The sequence below is a fragment of the Solenopsis invicta genome, chromosome 5, assembly GCF_016802725.1.
Source record: "Solenopsis invicta isolate M01_SB chromosome 5, UNIL_Sinv_3.0, whole genome shotgun sequence".
In the NCBI taxonomy this organism is placed as follows: Eukaryota; Metazoa; Arthropoda; class Insecta; order Hymenoptera; family Formicidae; genus Solenopsis; species Solenopsis invicta.
Genome location: NC_052668.1, coordinates 10,911,472 through 10,931,554, shown reverse-complemented (window position 1 = coordinate 10,931,554; position 20,083 = coordinate 10,911,472). Strand labels below are relative to the sequence as shown.

Below are 20,083 nucleotides of genomic sequence, written 5' to 3'. Positions count from 1 at the left end.
CTTGGAGATGACCTTGTCAATGATTTTTATTATTATATTTGTATTCAACGCAGCAAAATACAATAGTATACCAATTTGCAGCCAAATTGGAGGGTTCACCTTTTGGAACTTTATCCAAGCCACCTTTCAAAGTAGCTTAAGGCTCCTGAGTACTCGCCGCGGCCATATTGAAGTCGTGACGTCAGAAGCGAGAAATTGCGTGAAATGACACGTAATTTTGTCCGACATGCCATTTGTAAATAAAGCCAATTTGGATAAAACAAACTAAGCAGATGACTTTAAAACACTTCTAAATATCGGTCACGACTATCCTTTTTCCGCCTAACAATCAGTAAATAGTTGTAAAAAGCATGTAAAGTGAAGCAATTGAAACAGGAAAACACATGGGCACATAATTTTGTCCGACGTGCCATTTCTAAATAATGCCAATTTGGATAAAACAGACTAATCAGATGGCTTTAAAACACTTCTAAATATCGGTCACGACTATCCTTTTTTCGCCTAGCAGTCAGTAAATAGTCGTAAAAAGCACGTAAAGTGACGTCTATTCAGACAGGAAAACACACGGATAGCTATTAAAAGGAGTGAAAAATGTACTTTTATGTATAAAATTCAAAGAAACTTTACTCGCGGTCCATTTTTACGAATTTGGTAAATACGAGACAAGTCATGTTTTTACAATGAAACACATAATAACAAAATGACATGCACGATAACATTTCATCGTCAATCTGTCACGTTTCACGTGTATTAGTTCTAATTTTGTCCGCGACGAAATGTCGCTACCGTCAACGCGGAGTTCTCGGCTGAGGAGTCAGGAGCCTTAAGAGGATGCTATACTGACGGAAATTACCGACCATTACAGTGTTCACTAATTTTTGAATTGGCTTTACAGATCACAAAATCCTTTTGCAAAATAAAAGTACGCACCAAAACAAAGTCTGCTCTGGTAAATTTTATGAGAAAATCGATCAAAAAGTTAAAAATTCATTTATTTTTGACTCATGGATCTGTCAACCAAGGTTAATTTTTGTTATTTACTGACGTTCTGTAACTCGTATGTATAAAATGAGACCAGAGCGAACTTCAGAAAACTCTAACACACAACACTGACTGTGTATCGTTTCAGTCAACAACCTAACAAAAAAGTTTAATAGGTGAACAGCTGTACGTGTCCAAATTTCGCTTAGCGCACGTAAACGATAGCAAGAAGAGCAGTGGCTGTAGTTAATAGGTTTTTTCGCAGATGGCGAAATAATCGAAAAACAAAGACAGATCTATGCGTTGGACAAAGAGCGATAGCCTGGTCTCCCTCGAAAAATAATCTGCAATGCCGACGTCGAGGAAGTTCTTCGGTCACTATAGCATCCTCTTAAGATGTAAAGATAAGCACGCAAACACACACACACACGCATACACACGCGCGCGCGCGCGCACGCGCACGCGCACACACACACACACACACACACACACACATTAACGAACGCGTACATTTGTGCTGCGGCAATAGAAAAAATAAAGTGGCGCAACGGTAATGAGGAGAAAATTAATGTAAATTAATGAAACAAAGAAATCAATGTTTTCTGATTACTAGGTATGTTAATTTAAGTGAGATTTTTATTATAAAGATATAACTGTTTCATCTCGTGGCGATTTTTCACAAAAGCATGCACAAACATCGTTAAATATTTTTCAAACATCAAAGTAGTTTTATAATTTGTTTAATGAGATTACTTATATTTGCTTTTGTAAATGTTTGATTTACGATTAAGAATGCATTGGTTATAAACAAAAATGGTGAAAAATTTATGAAATTTATTTAGAAGATAAATTTTAAGTATGTATAAATATATATACTCAATTTCAACGATTTAGTTTACAAGTTTCTTTAAAAGTTGTAATTATCTTACTGTAGTTTCTTATGGAGAATCGTAAAACTGTGTGACACATATGTATTAAACTTCAGAGGATGCTAAAGTAACAGAAGAACTTCCTCGACGTCGGTCCTACAGATCACCGCAGATTATTTTTCGAGCAAGACCAGGCTATTGCTCTTTGTCCATTGCATAGATCTGTCTTTGTTTTTTGATTATTTCGCCATCTGCGAAAAGTCCTATCAACTACTGTTGGGCTCCATATTGCTCTGTTTATAACAGTTCAGCTTCGCTGATCGAAATATGCGCGTGGTAAAAGCACATTAGCGTATCTTTTTTGTTAGGCGTAATTTTGCAAGGTCAGTGTTATTCGTGCATGTTTTCTGAAGGGTGCTCTACTATCATTTTGTACGCACGAGCTACACAACTTCTGTATTAAGGTAAAGTTAACCTCAGGTGACGGCTATACAAGTGAATTTTTAATGATTTATTAAATTTTTGTTCGATTTTCTTATAAAATTGACCTGAGCACCTTTTGTTTTTACGCGTATTTCAATTCTAAAAAAAGTTTTTGTGATTCTGTAAAGCCAATCCAAAGATATTTAATGTACTGTAAATGTCGGTAATTCGTGGTACTTTAAGATGTAACTGAAGAAGTTAAATAGAGGATAAGAAAGAAGAAAAGACGCTTTTGTTTAACTCTTAAATACATATTGAAAATTCCCTAGATTTTCGATCGCTTACTGTTTGAAGACGGAATGAGAAAAGAGATTTAGGCTAGGCGAAAAAAAAGTTTGAAGTCTCCTCTATCGACTGCTACGATTGACACGAAAATAAAGTTTTTTTGGGAAGGTCTCCCAGACTCACCTATGTGTTTAAGAGTTAAAGATGAATTATCTTAGAGCATGATTTTTCCTTTTCATATGATAATCTGAAAGGAAAGGCGGAGAAAAAAAATAAATGAAAATTACGAAACAATTTCTGTGAGTTTTTTTGCTTGTAGTTATTGAAATAAATGTGAGTCTCTTTTTATATGCGCTCCTCGATTCTCCACAAAGAAATCAAATGTCGAGATAATTACGCTAACAAAAATATTTCCCATTTCAATATTTTTCATGCTGTATAGTCCTTTTAACGCGATTTTTGGTACACCACAACTTTTAACGCGCTTAGAAGGGCCATCGATCGTTCAAAAATATAAAACACATGTGGCGCTTGTAGAGTTATATAATTGAATCAGGCATTCGAATAAAAAAAAAAAGAAAAATACTTGAACTCGTGTTATTTTCAAAACGACCGAATAAATTGATTTATCTATGTATCTACGTGCATTAGTGTATCTCTTATGCTCACAATAATTAAAAATAATATTTAAAAAATAATTGAACAAAATATATTTTGAAAACATGAATGATTGGAGTAACAAAGCGAGACGAAGAAAGAATATACATTATAGTAAATTAAGAAAAAAGACATTGCCGCATTATTCGACATATTATATTCGAAGCATTATTATTATAATTATTTCACATTTTTTGTTATCTATATTCTGCTGCAAACGTTACGATAAGTCTTCAGCACATGTCGATAACAAAAAAAAAAAATTGTGATGAGATGCCGTGAATGTATATAAATAAAATTCGGTATAAAACGAGATGTAATTTTGACCCTTATTGAGATCCAAGCGTGAATGGCTCAATGAGAAGCATTCAATAAATATCGATCAAGATTATTAACATTATCGCCCTTCAAGAGGGGCGATTTTAAGGGGGATTAGGAAAAGATATAAGATGACAGGAATAAGGGTGGAAAATGTTTTTCCGAGGCAGCACTAAATTTAATTGTTTAAAATGCATAGTGTAATCAAAATAATTACGACACGACTTTTTGAGCAAACCGTCGATGATTGATGCTCACTTAACAACGTGTTCAACAAACCATGAACGATCCGGCACGAGAGATTCGCCGCATTCGTACTTTCGAGCCGATGATATCCAGCAGTCTCGTCGCAAATCAGCCAGGTCTTCTGCTTCATTTAACGTGAATTTGAAGCTGGGCTATTGTGTAGGTGTTATCTCATTAAAATTCTTGAAGGCTTGCGTCACGGTGTAAAAACTCTGTCTATAACTGATGAAAAAAATCGTGACGAGAGCATGCAGAAAAAGAAACCATCGAGCTGGATTTTTCTAATCTACTATGAAAATCTTTTATGTTATTTTAAGAAATAAATGTTCAATTTAAATGTACAATGAAGATCAAATCTTTAAATATAATTATTCAGTTTTATATAATTTAATTAACACTGGAGTGTTACTGTAAATTTTCAAATGCTAATTTAAATTTTTGTTAACTTAAACTATTAAAATTTTGATAACTTAATAATATTTAATAATATTTTGTTTACATTATATAATTAGTTCATTAGTTAAATACTTTGTAATTATTTTATTATATTTGTTTAAACTGAATTAAGTTAAAATTAACAGTTTATGTCAAGAAATTAATATAGTTAAAAGTTAAACATATATAATATAATAAACAAAAAACTAATTCAATTAAAAAATACGTTAAAATCAAACTAAATTAAAAGTTAAAACGAGTATAAAGTTCAACTAAATTTTATTGGAACTTAAGGCGATGCTGGAGTGACGGCCGAACTCCGACGGTCCTGCGCCATCTACTAAGTGGAACTAAAAATGTCGATAATATCGATATTTTTAGATCCATTATCATTTGAGTTCTGCACTCATCCTTGTCTTTTCAACAAACGAAACTGCCCAACTCAGTACCGTATATTTCGACAGGCACGCTCGGGCCGTTTTGTAGGCGGATGAGTTTATGCGAAACAATTTTTTGTCCGACCTGTTGGGTTTCTGCTGTTGAATAAGGACGTAATGTGTTGGCAATATACATTGCACTTTGACACTACGCTATCTCTTTTCGCTGCATGTAACAAAAAGAGATTGACGTTAGTCAGACTAAATGTTTAGCACATTTATTGCCATTTCATTAGAAAATGATGTATATAATACATAATACTAAAATTATATTTTCATGTCAAACATGAATATGGCAATATTTTGTAGGCAATATGGAATGAATCCTTCATTCCCATCGCCCATTTTTATGAAACGCAGAAATTTTTCATAGTTTCTCTATTCTCGTTTGCTTATGTTTGCCTATAAGATAGGCAAATACAAACTTAAAATAGTCAGCCCACGATAAACGCCTCTGATATCTAATTAATAATAGTCAGCACACGACAAACGCCTCTGATATTTCATTAATAATAGTCAGCCCACGGTAAACGCCTCTGATAATTAATTAAAAATAATCAGCCCACGGTAAACGCCTCTGATATTTAATTAATAATAGTCAGCACACGATAAACGCCTCTGATAATTAATTAAAAATAATCAGCCCACGGTAAACGCCTCTGATATTTAATTAACAATAGTCAGCACACGATAAACGCCTCTGATAATTAATTAAAAATAATCAGCCCACGGTAAACGCCTCTGATATTTAATTAACAATAGTCAGCACACGATAAACGCCTCTGATAATTAATTAAAAATAATCAGCCCACGGTAAACGCCTCTGATATTTAATTAATAATAGTCAGCACACGATAAACGCCTCTGATAATTAATTAAAAATAATCAGCCCACGGTAAACGCCTCTGATATTTAATTAATAATAGTCAGCACACGATAAACGCCTCTGATAATTAATTAAAAATAATCAGCCCACGGTAAACGCCTCTGATATTTAATTAATAATAGTCAGCTCACGATAAACGCCTCTGACAGTAAATGATTAATAAAAGTACAGCTTACCACTGTAAACAGTCTGTGATGACAGAAACCTTTCGACATTATATTGTCATTATAGGTATCCTACACCTCTGCATTATATCCTCTTTTGGACAGGGACAGGTTAGGTTAGGTTAACGACATTTAAACACAGACTAAAATGTTTATGTCAACTATAACTTCACCGTAATTTTGCGCCCCATCACTTTCCTTCCCCTCTCTCCGATCTCCGCAGTGATACCGAGACATGTGCGTGCGCGCGTTTCTCCCGCGACCGCGCGCTCGCCTGGCCACGAAACATGTCGCGCTGACCGAATCGTCGCGCGCGCCGTGTCACGCCTCGGCTCGTTTCGAAGATCATGCACTAGAGCTAGTCTTTCCCTCTCACTCCCTCCGCTCGCTCGCGCGCGATAATGTCGATGGACCGAGCGCTCCAGAATTCTTTTCGACTGTCGGATACATGTTATATATGTGTATATATAAGTTTGCAGAAAAATATACATGTAATATTGTAAATTAAACATTATAGCAAATCATTTAATCTTTCAATAGCATTTAAACAATTTCTATATTATAAAAAATTTTTTAAAATAATTTTAAAAAAGTTATGAATTTTATTAATTAATTAAAATTATATGACAAATCATAATAAAAATACGGAATTACATTTATGTCGAAAACATAATTTTAATTCGATAGTTAATAATTTTAGTTTTTCAATATTATAATAGCCTCGGAACATATTATTGTTTTATGCTATAGGAAAAGAAATTGGTGTGCCATGAAACATTTATATTTTTAATATAATTTATAACTTCATTACATTTTTAATACTAAAATAAAAAAAATTTTAAACTATAATAATAATTTAATATTTATAGTATTCATAACGCAATGTAATAATATTTATTAGTATTGTTCATTAATAACTCTTGTCCTGTAGACCATCTTTCGTCCTTTCATATGTAAAATGTGAAAATAATAATAAATATTATTACGTTTTATTATAACCATTATATATGTGTATCAATATACATATATACTTGTGTGTACTTTACATTATTATGTTCTGAACCCTCTGAAAACTAAAATAAAATTTACATTTTAATGTATTTACGTTTAAATTTTTTAAACATATTTTTTAAAGATAAATATTTTTTTAAAGATAAATGTTTTTTTTAAACATAAATATTATGTACGCTAAAATTGCCTCCATTCATTAAACATTACAATTCACGGAGTCTTCACTCTCATTTATACTTTACATTTTACAGAACTTTTTATTTTTGGGACATTATATGGGTTAAAATTTTAATTAAGAGCTTTAGTAATAAAAGAAAGGTAGCCAATTCAACATTTTATGATTAGAAACTTAGTAATGTACAAAAATTTCCTCACAGGTAAGCACACAGAGCGTTAGAATCACGACAATGTTCAGAATTACTCATATATGAAAGTTATCGTTCCCAGTCAAAAAAGTGAAATTTTAAACCAGAAAGGTCAGGAAAGAAACAACAGGTTTATCAGCGAGAACCCGCCACTACAAATAACTTTTAATTTATCTATTCGCCATTGGAGCTTTGTTTCATGAGTTATTCAGCTCTAAAGTCTGTTACGATAAGCTTTGTGGGAAGTGAAAACTCATTATATATGGGAAAACACATCTAATCATGTTCAGATTATAAAAAAACCAATTACTGCATGAATATTAATCAAAAAATCCGTGTAGCATCGTAAAATAAAATAGTAATTTGTTTAACGAAGTAGAGCTTTCTAGCTATAAAATGCTTTTTTCAGAATTTCATTATCATCATTTTTTACAAAGTTTTACACTTGAAATATTTGTCTATTTTTCGGAATCAGAATAATGTTTGATCAATTTTGTTGTTATGAAGTGTATAATGATAATTATCTTATTTGCTATTTAATTTTTAATAATAATAATTTGTTTATTTAGGTAGTGGTATATTATTTTTTTAATATTATATGCTATTTGGATTATATATATATTTGTTATAGGATAATATTCGATATTGTATAATTGTTAGTCGGTCTTATTAATTTTGGTTATTGTCATACATATATAAGGTATATGATTCGTTATTCATTGAATTAATTATCAATTTGTAGTTTTATTGTACTTTTCTGTCAGTTCTGAGTCTTGGTTGTATGTTAATTCAATTTATATCTTGTCGCTACTACTGTCAATTCTACCACGACTACCACAAGTCTTTTTGAAGCTATTTTTCGTAATTTACTTTCCAATTGCCTGTATCTCGTTTTTCTTTCTAGTACTAGTGCTAATAAAGCTTGCGTCAAAATCTGTATGACTTGGGAACACGTATCACTGAGAAAACTTGCTATCTATTTTAGACTTTTTGACATTCGTCGGTTAAAAAATTAGAATTGAACATTAACTTAATTTTCTAGAATTATATAGTTCTTGGTAACTTGAATATCGTTTTCTCTTCTCGAATTAGTAGCAATGGTACTGAAATTAAAGTTTGTATGTTTTGGGAACACAACTGACTGAGTCTTTGTTTTTGACACCTTTGACATCCATCGGTGACAAAATTTGTATGTGGTGTAAAGCTGATTTAAATGATTCTATAGCTTGTGGTCACTTCACTAGTGTTTTTATTCTACATTTAGTGGTAATAAAGCTTATTTAAAATTCTGTATGTGTTGGAAACACGGGTTATTGACAAAATTGAATGTCTATGTTAGCCATGTGATACTCATCGATCACTAAATTGAAATTTCAATGTTTTATTAATTTTTTAATAATAATACGCTTTGTATCAGCTTGACTATCGTTTTCTTTTCTAGTCTTAGTGGTAATTATGCCAGAATAAAAGTCTGTACACGTTGGGAATGCTAATAGCTGAGAAATATGCCATAACATTAAAATTTCAATTTAGTGATCGACGAGTGTCACATGTCTAAAATAGACAATCAATTTTCTCAACAACCCGTGTTCCCAACACATACAGAATTTTAAGTAAGCTTTATTACCACTGAATCTAGAATAAAAACACTAGTGGTGTGACCTCAAGCTACAGAATCATTTAAATCAGCTTTACACCACATATAAATTTTGGCACCTTTTAAAAACAGACAGTCAGATTTCTCAGCCAGTTGTGTTCCCAAGACATACAAACTTTAATTCCAGTACCATTGCTACTAATTCGAGAAGAGAAAACAATAGTCGAGTTACCAAGAACTATATAATTCTAGAAAATTAAGTTAATGTTCAATTCTAATTTTTTGACCAATGAATGTCAAAAAGTCTAAAATAGACAGCAAGTTTTCTCAGTGATACGTGTTCCCAAGTCATATAGATTTTGACGCAAGCTTTATTAGCACTAGTACTAGAAAGAAAAACGAGATACAGGCAATTGGAAAGTAAATTACGAAAAATAGCTTCAAAAAGACTTGTGGTAGTCATGGTAGAATTGACAGTAGTAGCGACAAGATATAAATTGAATTAACGTACAACCAAGACTCAGAACTGACAGAAAAGTACAATAAAACTACAAATTGATAATTAATTCAATGAATAACGAATCATATACCTTATATATGTATGACAATAACCAAAATTAATAAGACCGACTAACAATTATCCAATATCCAATATTATCCTATAACAAATATATATATATATATATATATATATATTCCAAATAGCATATAATATTAAAAAAGTAATATACCACTACCTAAATAAACAAATTATTATTATTAAAAATTAAATAGCAAATAAGATAATTATCATTATATATTTCATAACAACAAAATTGATCAAACATTATTCTGATTCCGAAAAATAGACAAATATTTCAAGTGTAAAACTTTGTAAAAAATGATGATAATGAAATTCTGAAAAAAGCATTTTATAGCTAGGAAGCTCTACTTCGTTAAACAAATTACTATTTTATTTTACGATGCTACACGAATTTACATTTTTGAAAAGGACATTTTTTAAAAGGAAAGGAAGCAGGAAAGCGCGACACAGATATAGAGATTAAAATAAATAAAATATAAATTATTTAGATGATTATTTATAAAATATTTTAAAGATTTTAATTAGAAATTAAATGTATAATAAATTATGCTATACAAATATATATTTGTCTAGCATTTATTTCATTTAACTATCAGTCAAAACTTTACACATTTTTATGTATCATATGAGAGTAATTATTAATCATTTATATTACTAAGTAGTCAAATCCCTACCTATTTTAAATTATTTTCATTTGATATTTTTATTTATTAATTTTTAGTAACTAGTCATTTGAAAACACCTTTAAAATACTTCTTGCATAGTAAAAAATAACACAAATAAAATTTGCGCCGAACACGTTATGACATGTCTTTTTCAACATTTACCGTGCCTTTGAGATAAATCCTAAGATTTACCAAGTGAATGGTGATAAAAGTTCGAATAGAACGATGATTACAGAACTGTTCGGACTTTTACCATTAAGTGTTGGTAAATCTTAGGTTTTACTGGAAAATCTTAGGATTTACCCTAATTCGGGCTTTTACAGTAACATATATAATTTGTAAATCATTTTTAAATATTTTATGCTAAGTACGTTATTATACCAAAATATTAGGAAGTTTAGAAATGCTTTTGTATTATCAATTAAATTAAAATTTCTTAAGAACACAAATGATATTAACATAAAACAAATGATATATTTGCCATGAAAATTTTCAATGAGTGTTTTAAGAACGTCAGAAAAAGTGTTAAATTTTTTAACTGTGTGTCCAATTTTAAGTTAATTTAATTGTAGAAGAACATTTTTGAATTTCTGGTTTTTTTCAATACTACATTTTGCAAAAAAAAATTTTGTCTCGAGGAATTGAACCTGGAACCTTTAGCATAGTAATCAAGAATCATGACCGTCCAACTACAAAGGTCAATTTAGAATTTTTCTTCCATAATAGTACTATAGCTGCTAAAAGTGTTGATCTTTTTCTTAAAAATGCTTGAACGAGTTCTATCACAGTAAATGTATGAATAAATATTACAATTATATCAAATTTCATAAAATCGGTGACTAAAGACCGAGTTTCTTTCGTTAACGCAATACTGAAAAATTTTCGTCGCATGGTCGGAAAATCGAGATTGGAAAAAAAAAATATGTATATATATATATATATATATATATATATATACATATAAATTGAACGTATGTTCAATATACGTATAATTATTCATGTGTGTGTATATATATATATATATATATATATGTATATAAGTGAGAAACATAGAATAGTAATACGTCGCGCGCGCGCGCGTCGCAACTCGGTTCCGCAAGACGAAAATCTGAAATCGTTTCACTAAGCTATGCAGTGTTGCCGGCTTGTCCTCATTACAGGACAAGCCGGCAACACTGCAGAGAAAGCGAGAACACTCGAGATAGAAGAGGATAGTCGAGAAGGAGAGAAACCGCTTGAGAAAGAAGGAGACAGAAGAGCTCCCCACGCATCTTTCTCGCTTGACGCTGGATTAAGAGAGAAAGCATACGACGTGATCGTACAAGCAACGGCGCGCCGTTGAGTCGGAGAAGACTCTTCTGTTTCCTTCTCTCTCAAGCGTTCCCTTTCTCTCTTCAACTATCCTCTAACGTTTCGAGCTGTCTGCTTTTCTCTCGTTACAGCTGTAGATACGTAATTTCCGATCTCGATTTGCCGACCATGCGACGAAAATTTTTCAGTATTGCGTTAACGAGAGGAACTCGGTTTCTAGTCATTGATTTTATAAAATTTGATATGATTGTAATATTCATTCATACATTTACTGCGATAGAACCCGTTGTTCAAGCATTTTTGAGAAACAGATCAAATACTTTTAGCAGCTGTAGTACCATTACGGAAGAAGAATCGTAAATTAACCTTTGTGGTTGGACGGTCATGATTCTTGACTACTATGCTGAAGGTTCCAGGTTCGATTCCTCGGGTCAAAAAATTTTTTTTTGTAAAATGTATTAAAAGAAAACCAGAAATTCAAAAATACTCTTCTACAATAAAATTAACTTAAAATTGAACACAAAATATATGTAAAAACATATGTAAAAATTATTAAATTTTTGTTAATGTTTTTAAAACACTCATTGTAAATTTTTATGGCAAATCTATTTTTTGTGTTCTTGAGAAATTTTAATTGAATTGATAGTAGAAGAGCATTTTTAAATTTCCTAATATTGTATTCCTAATTTGTATAATAACGTATAATTCATAAAAGTATACCAAAATAACATTTTTTCGAAAGTCTATCTACAAAAGAACGATTTATTTTCTTATAGTATTATATTTTCTTATAGTATTATTTTCTTTTAGTATTATATTTTCAACGTTTTTTTCTGGCAACAAAACATGATTTCAAGCATTTATATATACATACATGTGTGTGTGTGTGTGTAAACAAATTTCAAAGCATTCACATAGATTATAAAATGTGATTGCTTTTATTATGATACATTTTATAATCTAAGTGAATATCAATTTGAATATTTCTCTTAAAAAGAATTTAAAGGTTGCATCAAATTATTGAGAATTGCAAGTTGAAAATTAGAATTTGATCAGTTAGATAATTTGAATTTTGCGTTTTGTTTTGACTGGTTGGATTCTAATTTTCAACTCGCAATTCTCTATATCTAATGCGTAATCTGATACAGACTTTATAGCCGTTATATATTTTTATTATGATTTTACGATCAACGGCATTGTTACGCTAGATGCAAAAATTTTTCTCAGGGCACTAGAAAAGTTTTACGAGCCTGAGTAAGGTCGATAAATTAGGTCGTTGTAATGATCCAGCGATACGCTTCGCTGCAAATTCGATTACAGCGCCTCCGTCGGAATATCGAGCAACTAAACTAGTGCTCTTCGCACCAACATCACGATAAAATTACATAAACAATTTTCATACACTTATATCTTTTATACTAGAGCTTCTAGGATCATTCTGCAAGCGCCGTATTATTCTTTGATTTAATTCACAATTCGCTAGCTACTTATTTTATACATACAATGTCTACAATTTTTATATGAGCACATGTTGTCACGAGTCGGTTGCAGAAACCGACAATTATATTATAATTTTTTAATCAACTTTCGTTTTTTGTATTAAATTATAGCTAGCGAACTGTGTTTTTGTCACTACTTTAATTGTGTAAAAGGATTTTGCGATCTGTTAAGCCAATTAAAAGTTATCTGTGCACAAAAATACGCACGTGTAGAGACCGGTCCAGCATCGCCTTAATATTAAGCTAAAGATGACTCCAAAGAAGAGTCAAAACGTTCAAACTTGTATTAAATAAACAAAGAATTTTGTTTAATTTTGTTGTTGTGCGTATTACTAACCGTGCTGACTCTCATTAATCTTTGTACTTGATACTAATTTTATCAAATTTTTATTTTTCGCAGTAAGGTACAAGTATTAGTAAAATATTATTGTCTTATATGTATGTTATGCATTATTCTTTTTATTATGTTTTATATTTTATTATATTTTAAAAGTAATATTTAAATTTATTATATTTAGAGGACACAAAAATATTTCAGAAAGATAGCAGATTTCTTCAACAACTTTTCTACAAAGTTTCAAGTGTAATAATCGAGGATGTTTGCTATTCCAGAGTTGTTTCAGATATATTGTAAACATATTTTGCAATTATTATGAATGTTTCACTTTTTAGTTGAAACGTTTCTGAAACATTCTTTGAAAAATTTTATTGCTAAATAATATTCAATTATTAATTTTATTTGAAAAATCGTACACGTGTAAGATCATTTAAACAAAAGTTCGAGACAGAAAGAAAAACATTGCTTTTCCATCATATATTTTTTTCTCACTTCGCCGCTTTTTGAAAAGTTGTAAAAAGTTTTGCTTACTTATTTCAGCATGACGACAACCAGACAAAGTGCGTAAAATAAAAAAATATTTAATCTCTGTTAAACTAAATAAAATAAATCATAACGCTATTTCCTTCTTATCTTTCTTTTCTGTTATGAAATGCTTCATTTTTCTTTCTCATTATATAGATAAAGATTACAAGATAGGTTCTTACTCACATGTTTCTTGCATGTACGTTTAAGCATTGGCAATCATGTTTTATATTTGTAGTCCAAAAATTTTGCTGACGAAATCAATAAGAAGTATTCCTATTTGGAAAAAAATGTCCAATATTCTCCGAGGTATTTGCTGCCTTGAGTGACGGATAAGCCTCCTTCGTTGTTAGGAAAGGAAAGACAAAACAAACAAATGATGTGAAGCAGAACTTCATTATTAAGTAAAGCGATAATTATCAGACATTCGATAGTTATCAGATTTAGATGTTTTTATTTATGCTATGTAATTACAAAAATAAACACTTTTTCAAATACAGCTCTTGAAAATAAAACATAATTAAATTGAAAGTCAATTTACTAATACTGATGCTAGCTTGCATCTCTAAAATCCCTCCATCCTGAAGAAAGTGAAAAATTTGAAAGTAACGGCGCACAGTTTGAAATGAACAGAAACATATGAAATATGTGGGAACTGTAGGTTGCCACAGTGGATAACGAAGGCGTGAATAAGTTACAAGTGTACGAACTTTATTTGCTTATTCTTACAATATAAAAGTCTAACGACAAGAATATACTTTGGTAGAATAAACTGCTCTTAGAAAAGAGTAAACTGCTCTTAATACGAATAAAGAGAGTACAGAGAAAAGGGCAGTATAGCGACAGACGCGTTACCTATGATAGACGCACGTAGGGCAGTGGCCAATGACGCGCGTATTACAATCCAACAAAATATTATTTTAGGACGAAGATCTTGCTATGACCATCTCGGCCTGTCTTATATTAAATCTTTGTTGTTTTAAGAAAAGAGAGATGGGCAGCTTTATTTTCTAAAAAACATTCAATTAGAATAAGTGTTGATATTCAAGAGTGGATTGAATTAAAGAACTATTATAGGTAATTTCGTTTATCATAAAAATTATGGAACAATGTGGAATTTGGTGCAATGGATTGTATGCATTGAAATAACATTATTTTGCAATTTATGAAAATTATTCATGCAAGTGGAAATGCGCGCACGAAATCTGTTACCATTGAGTTTTTGATAGATTAATATGTCGTACAATACCAACTAAAAGTTATTGAAATTTAAATTACTTTGAAAACTGTAGATTTATTCTTAAGTTTAATTTTAACTTTTTTAATCAATGATAAAAAATTTTTGGTTGTGATATGTAGAGGAGAAGCGAGTATTATGGCTACTGTCGACAATATGGTTACTCCTAGTATCTCCGTTATTAGATGACGTATTCTAACAATTGCTTATGGAGTTATTCATTTAGTAGCCCATCGTTTTTTAGTGATGTCAATATGACAATACATAATAAGTGACAATTGTTATAAGGCATTTTTACTTTTGAGCACTTCTAAACTTTTTCAAGGTTCACCTTTAACCTTTAATTACTCATACTTTCTCATTATTCTTAAACTTGAGTGTATTATCACACGAATGTACATACACTTGAGTGTTTTTTTTATTATTTACCTTCTTATTCAGCTATACACATTTTAAGTTATACAAAGTTAAAACAATAACATGGAATTTCATTAATATGGCTTTTTAAGGCTCCTGACTCCTCAGCCGAGAACTCCGCGTTGACGGTAGCGACATTTCGTCGCGGACAAAATTAGAACTAATACACGTGAAACGTGACAGATTGACGATGAAATGTTATCGTGCATGTCATTTTGTTATTATGTGTTTCATTGTAAAAACATGACTTGTCTCGTATTTACCAAATTCGTAAAAATGGACCGCGAGTAAAGTTTCTTTGAATTTTATACATAAAAGTACATTTTTCACTCCTTTTAATAGCTATCCGTGTGTTTTCCTGTCTGAATAGACGTCACTTTACGTGCTTTTTACGACTATTTACTGACTGCTAGGCGAAAAAAGGTTAGTCGTGACCGATATTTAGAAGTGTTTTAAAGCCATCTGATTAGTCTGTTTTATCCAAATTGGCATTATTTAGAAATGGCACGTCGGACAAAATTATGTGCCCATGTGTTTTCCTGTTTCAATTGCTTCACTTTACATGCTTTTTACAACTATTTACTGATTGTTAGGCGGAAAAAGGATAGTCGTGACCGATATTTAGAAGTGTTTTAAAGTCATCTGCTTAGTTTGTTTTATCCAAATTGGCTTTATTTACAAATGGCATGTCGGACAAAATTACGTGTCATTTCACGCAATTTCTCGCTTCTGACGTCACGACTTCAATATGGCCGCGGCGAGTACTCAGGAGCCTTAAGCAAAATTTTTATATTGAAATATTTCTTCGATAAATCAATCGTCATTCTAGAGAGCGGTGTTTAAAAACATTAAAAACATTATTTTATTCTTGTTGTTTAATGTTAAACAGGGATAGAATGACATTTTTAACTAAATTTCTAATGGTATTTTTAAAGTTACTGAACGCAAGAAAATTCTATATTAGGAAAATTCTAAACAATAAAAAATTAAAAATACATAATTTTGTAACAAGATACTGTGTTTCTTCTAAACTAAACTAACTTTTTTAAATTATTCTTATAGATAGCCATATTACAACCACTTTTTTTCTGCCACCGATTATGCAGAGCATTAGATTTTTATAAATCACGTCCTAAATAATAAATATCTCATTACTTTGAGCCTAGAATCTGTCAAACAACATTTTGACGAATGTAATCGTTCAAGTTTCAATAGAAAATATTAATTATAAACAAAATGATCTAATAAAATGAAAATGAGTACCATATTACCCTCTTCTCCTCTATGTAAAACAAACTTTGTTATTTTATCGATAAATATCAATGCGATTCAATTTTGACTTCCATTACTTCATATTTGAAACATTTTTTAAATTTTTTAATCACAAAAATTTATGTTGTTTAATATTCCATGACAAACTAATTTAATAGGATCATACATTTAAAATCTTATTTTATGGCTATATATAAGTTAAAACAAAAAAGTATATGAACGGTATACTATAATTACAAACAGATTTATAAATTTCTTATTTAAAAATATCCAAAAATAAACCTCGTTTTAAATCAAGCGTTTTATTTTTAACCGTTTGTTTTTTTGCTTATTTCATCAAATCATCAAATATCGACGAAACATTTGAAGAATACAGGTTAAGGTATTTCTTTAAATATTCAAAATATTAAATTCAAAAAACTTTTTTTTTACCTTTTAAAGAAGAATATCCTTTTAAAGGCCTTTTTCACTAATCTCGGTTAAAGCTAACCGAGAGGTTAATCCATTGAAATTGACCAATCGCATTGCTTATTGTGTGAAATAACAAATGCGATTCACCAATCTAACCGATCGGTTAGATTGGTGAAAGAGGCTCTAAGAAAAAAAGAACTGCAATCACATTAAAACAAAAAAGAAGAGAAAAAACACCTGTTGCAACCATCAAACAATTTCTCGGCTTAAAGTAACTCATCAGGAAACTCGCCGATTCATTCTCACCCTCATAAAAACATTGCCTCACTCTCGTGTACTAAATATGGCAAGAAACTGTAATTAGCAACTTTTCCTATTATTAAAAATTAAAAGATACAGCTTATATATACACTAAGAAAGCAATTTTATTTATCAGAACAAAATACTATATCGTATGGTACTTGGATTACATAAGATTTAACTTTTATTTTATTTTTAAAAAGTTTTATAAAATGGGATCTATAAAAATTTATTATTTTTAACTCTATTAAATAGAATAAAAAAGAATTAAGTAAATCTTATTCAGTCTGGATATCTTAATATAACATTGCTGTATAACAAAAATAAATTTTTTACTTATATTAAGAGAATGCTATACTGACGGGAATTACCGACCATTACAGTGTTCATTAATTTTTGAATTGGCTTTACAGATCACAAAATCCTTTTGCAAAATAAAAATATGCACCAAAACAAAGTCTGCTCTGGTAAATTTTATGAGAAAATCGATCAAAAAGTTAAAAATTCATTTATTTTTGACTCGTGGATCTGTCAACCAAGGTTAATTTTTGTTATTTACTGACGTTCTGTAGCTCGTATGTATAAAATGAGACCAGGGCGAACTTCAGGAAACTCTAACAAACAACATTGACTGTGTATCGTTTCAGTCGACAACATAACAAAAAAGTTTAATAGGTGAACAGCTGTACGTGTCCAAATTTCGCTTAGCACACGTAAACGATGGCAAGAAGAGCAGTGGCTGTAGTTGATAGGTCTTTTCGCAGATGGCGAAATAATCGAAAAACAAAAACAGATCTATGCGTTGGACAAAGAGCGATAGCCTGGTCTCCCTCGAAAAATAATCTGCAATGCCGACGTCGAGGAAGTTCTTCGGTCCTCTATAGCATCCTCTTAAGTATTTCCGTAGTATATCCCTTTTAATATCAATATACACATATTCATGTTACGAAATAAGTACGTAAATCTTACGTACGTTAACTTCCATTCATTCACAATTAGAGGATTAGCGACATCGTAGACGAGTTGAATTGAATTGTGGAAATGTTACTTTTCTTGCGCACGTGCTTTTTCCCTAATAAAATTGCTATTTTATTCTAGTGCTATTTTCATTTGAATAAACGGCCAATCGAAATTAAATAGTACAGACTCTGCGCGTGGGCTTTGCAACTTTTATCTGTTGAATAAAAACAGAAATGAAAATAGTGCGTACATAAATGTAACATACGAGTCGGATATTACACGTACAGGAAAAATGAACGTACACGAAACATGTCTTATTTTATTTCGGCAAAAATGAGGAAAATAAATCTAACCTTACATTCGAGTAAAACGTAAGAGAAGTGATTTGCGTTATTTTCTCAACAGCTGGATTTTCTATGGACTCTCGCCATTTTTATCCACGTTCATTCGCGCGGCCTTGTTCCCGCCCTTTTGATCTGTTTAAGCCTCTCGAAAAGCAGCGTGAATCAAGCGGGACGAAGGAGAATTCATAATCCGTCAAATTTCGCCATCAAATATTGAACGAATCGCCCGTAGAGGATTTTGGTTTTAGCGGTCTGTAACCCTGCCGCAAATTTACTTTAGAACACTATAGAAATGTCTATAGTTCTGAATGTGTTTTTTGAAACAGGTATTGCATATACGGAATGGGATTCTCCTTATACAACTTTTATAATTTTTAATAAGGTAATACGTATGTTCATTACCTTATTAAAAATTATAAAAGTCATGTAAGGAGAACCCCATTCTGTATGTTTTTCTATAGAAAAAATATCTATAGTTCTGAATGTGTTTTTCGAAACAGACATTGCATATACGGAATGGGATTCTCCTTATATGACTTTTATAATTTTTAATAAGGTAATGAACATACGTATTACCTTATTAAAAATTATAAAAGTTGTATAAGGAGAACTCCATTCCGTATATACAATACCTGTTTCAAAAAACACATTCAGAACTATAGACATTTCTATAGTGTTCTAAAGTAAATTTGCGGCAGGGAACGATGTTGTGACATTCAATCACGCCAGACCGTTTACTCTTTTTTGCCATTCCACTGTGGTGTTAAATGTTTGCTCGCGCGCTGCGTTGGTCACATGCATATTGACATCATGCACTCATAATGCAATTGATTTTATCAGGTTTGGCAAGTAACACGTTACTTGTAACGTCGTTACCATTACAATTTTTTTGGTAAAAAATGAGTAACGGCGTTACATTTCATAATTTGTAACGGTAACGAGTTATATTTCGTCGGTAATTGTAACGATTTAAATATTTACTTTTATCGTTACTTTGTATAGATGGAGTGCATTAATTTGCTAGATGATAGCAATCTGACGATAACAAACGATTTTTATGATCAAACAATTCTAATATTGAGATGTCAAATAATTATCCAAAAGTTAAATCACTTTTTATTAAATACAATACTGCACCCTCAAGTACAAGTGTAGAAAGACTATTCAGTGTGAGATATACCGTATTAACACCGCAAAGAGGTCATCTTAATGATGATTCTATAGAAAATCAACTTTTTTTTAAAAATAATTAACAGATCTTTTTTGATGAAATTTGATGCACAAATGCAATCAAAGCTAAACTATCTATGATTATATTGGATACAAGTATGTGTGACATTAGTGCATACAATAAAAAGACGTTGACTTAAAATTTCACGTGTATTTGATATAATTATATACATATATTTTGAACCTTATTTCTTTAGAAAATAAAAAAAATTCTATTTATATTTATTTCAGAAATTTGTATACATTTTATTAATGTAAAAAAAGTAACAAAAATAGTAACAATTCATTAATTTTAACTCGTTACCGGTAACAGTAACG

At 30.8% G+C, this 20,083-nt stretch overlaps 1 protein-coding gene and 1 long non-coding RNA gene across 3 annotated transcripts in view; one reads left to right on the top strand and one right to left on the bottom strand.

The window, feature by feature from the left end:
• Positions 1 to 20,083, top strand: part of LOC105196957 (allatostatin A-like) — a 49,185-nt gene that overhangs the window by 14,635 nt on the left and 14,467 nt on the right. The gene's annotated exons all lie outside the window — the stretch shown is intronic.
• Positions 4,511 to 6,132, bottom strand: LOC120357836. The gene is made up of 2 exons (XR_005574840.1): positions 5,714 to 6,132; positions 4,511 to 4,817 (listed from the first exon to the last, which is right to left on the bottom strand). It is a non-coding gene; the product is annotated as an uncharacterized LOC120357836 (long non-coding RNA).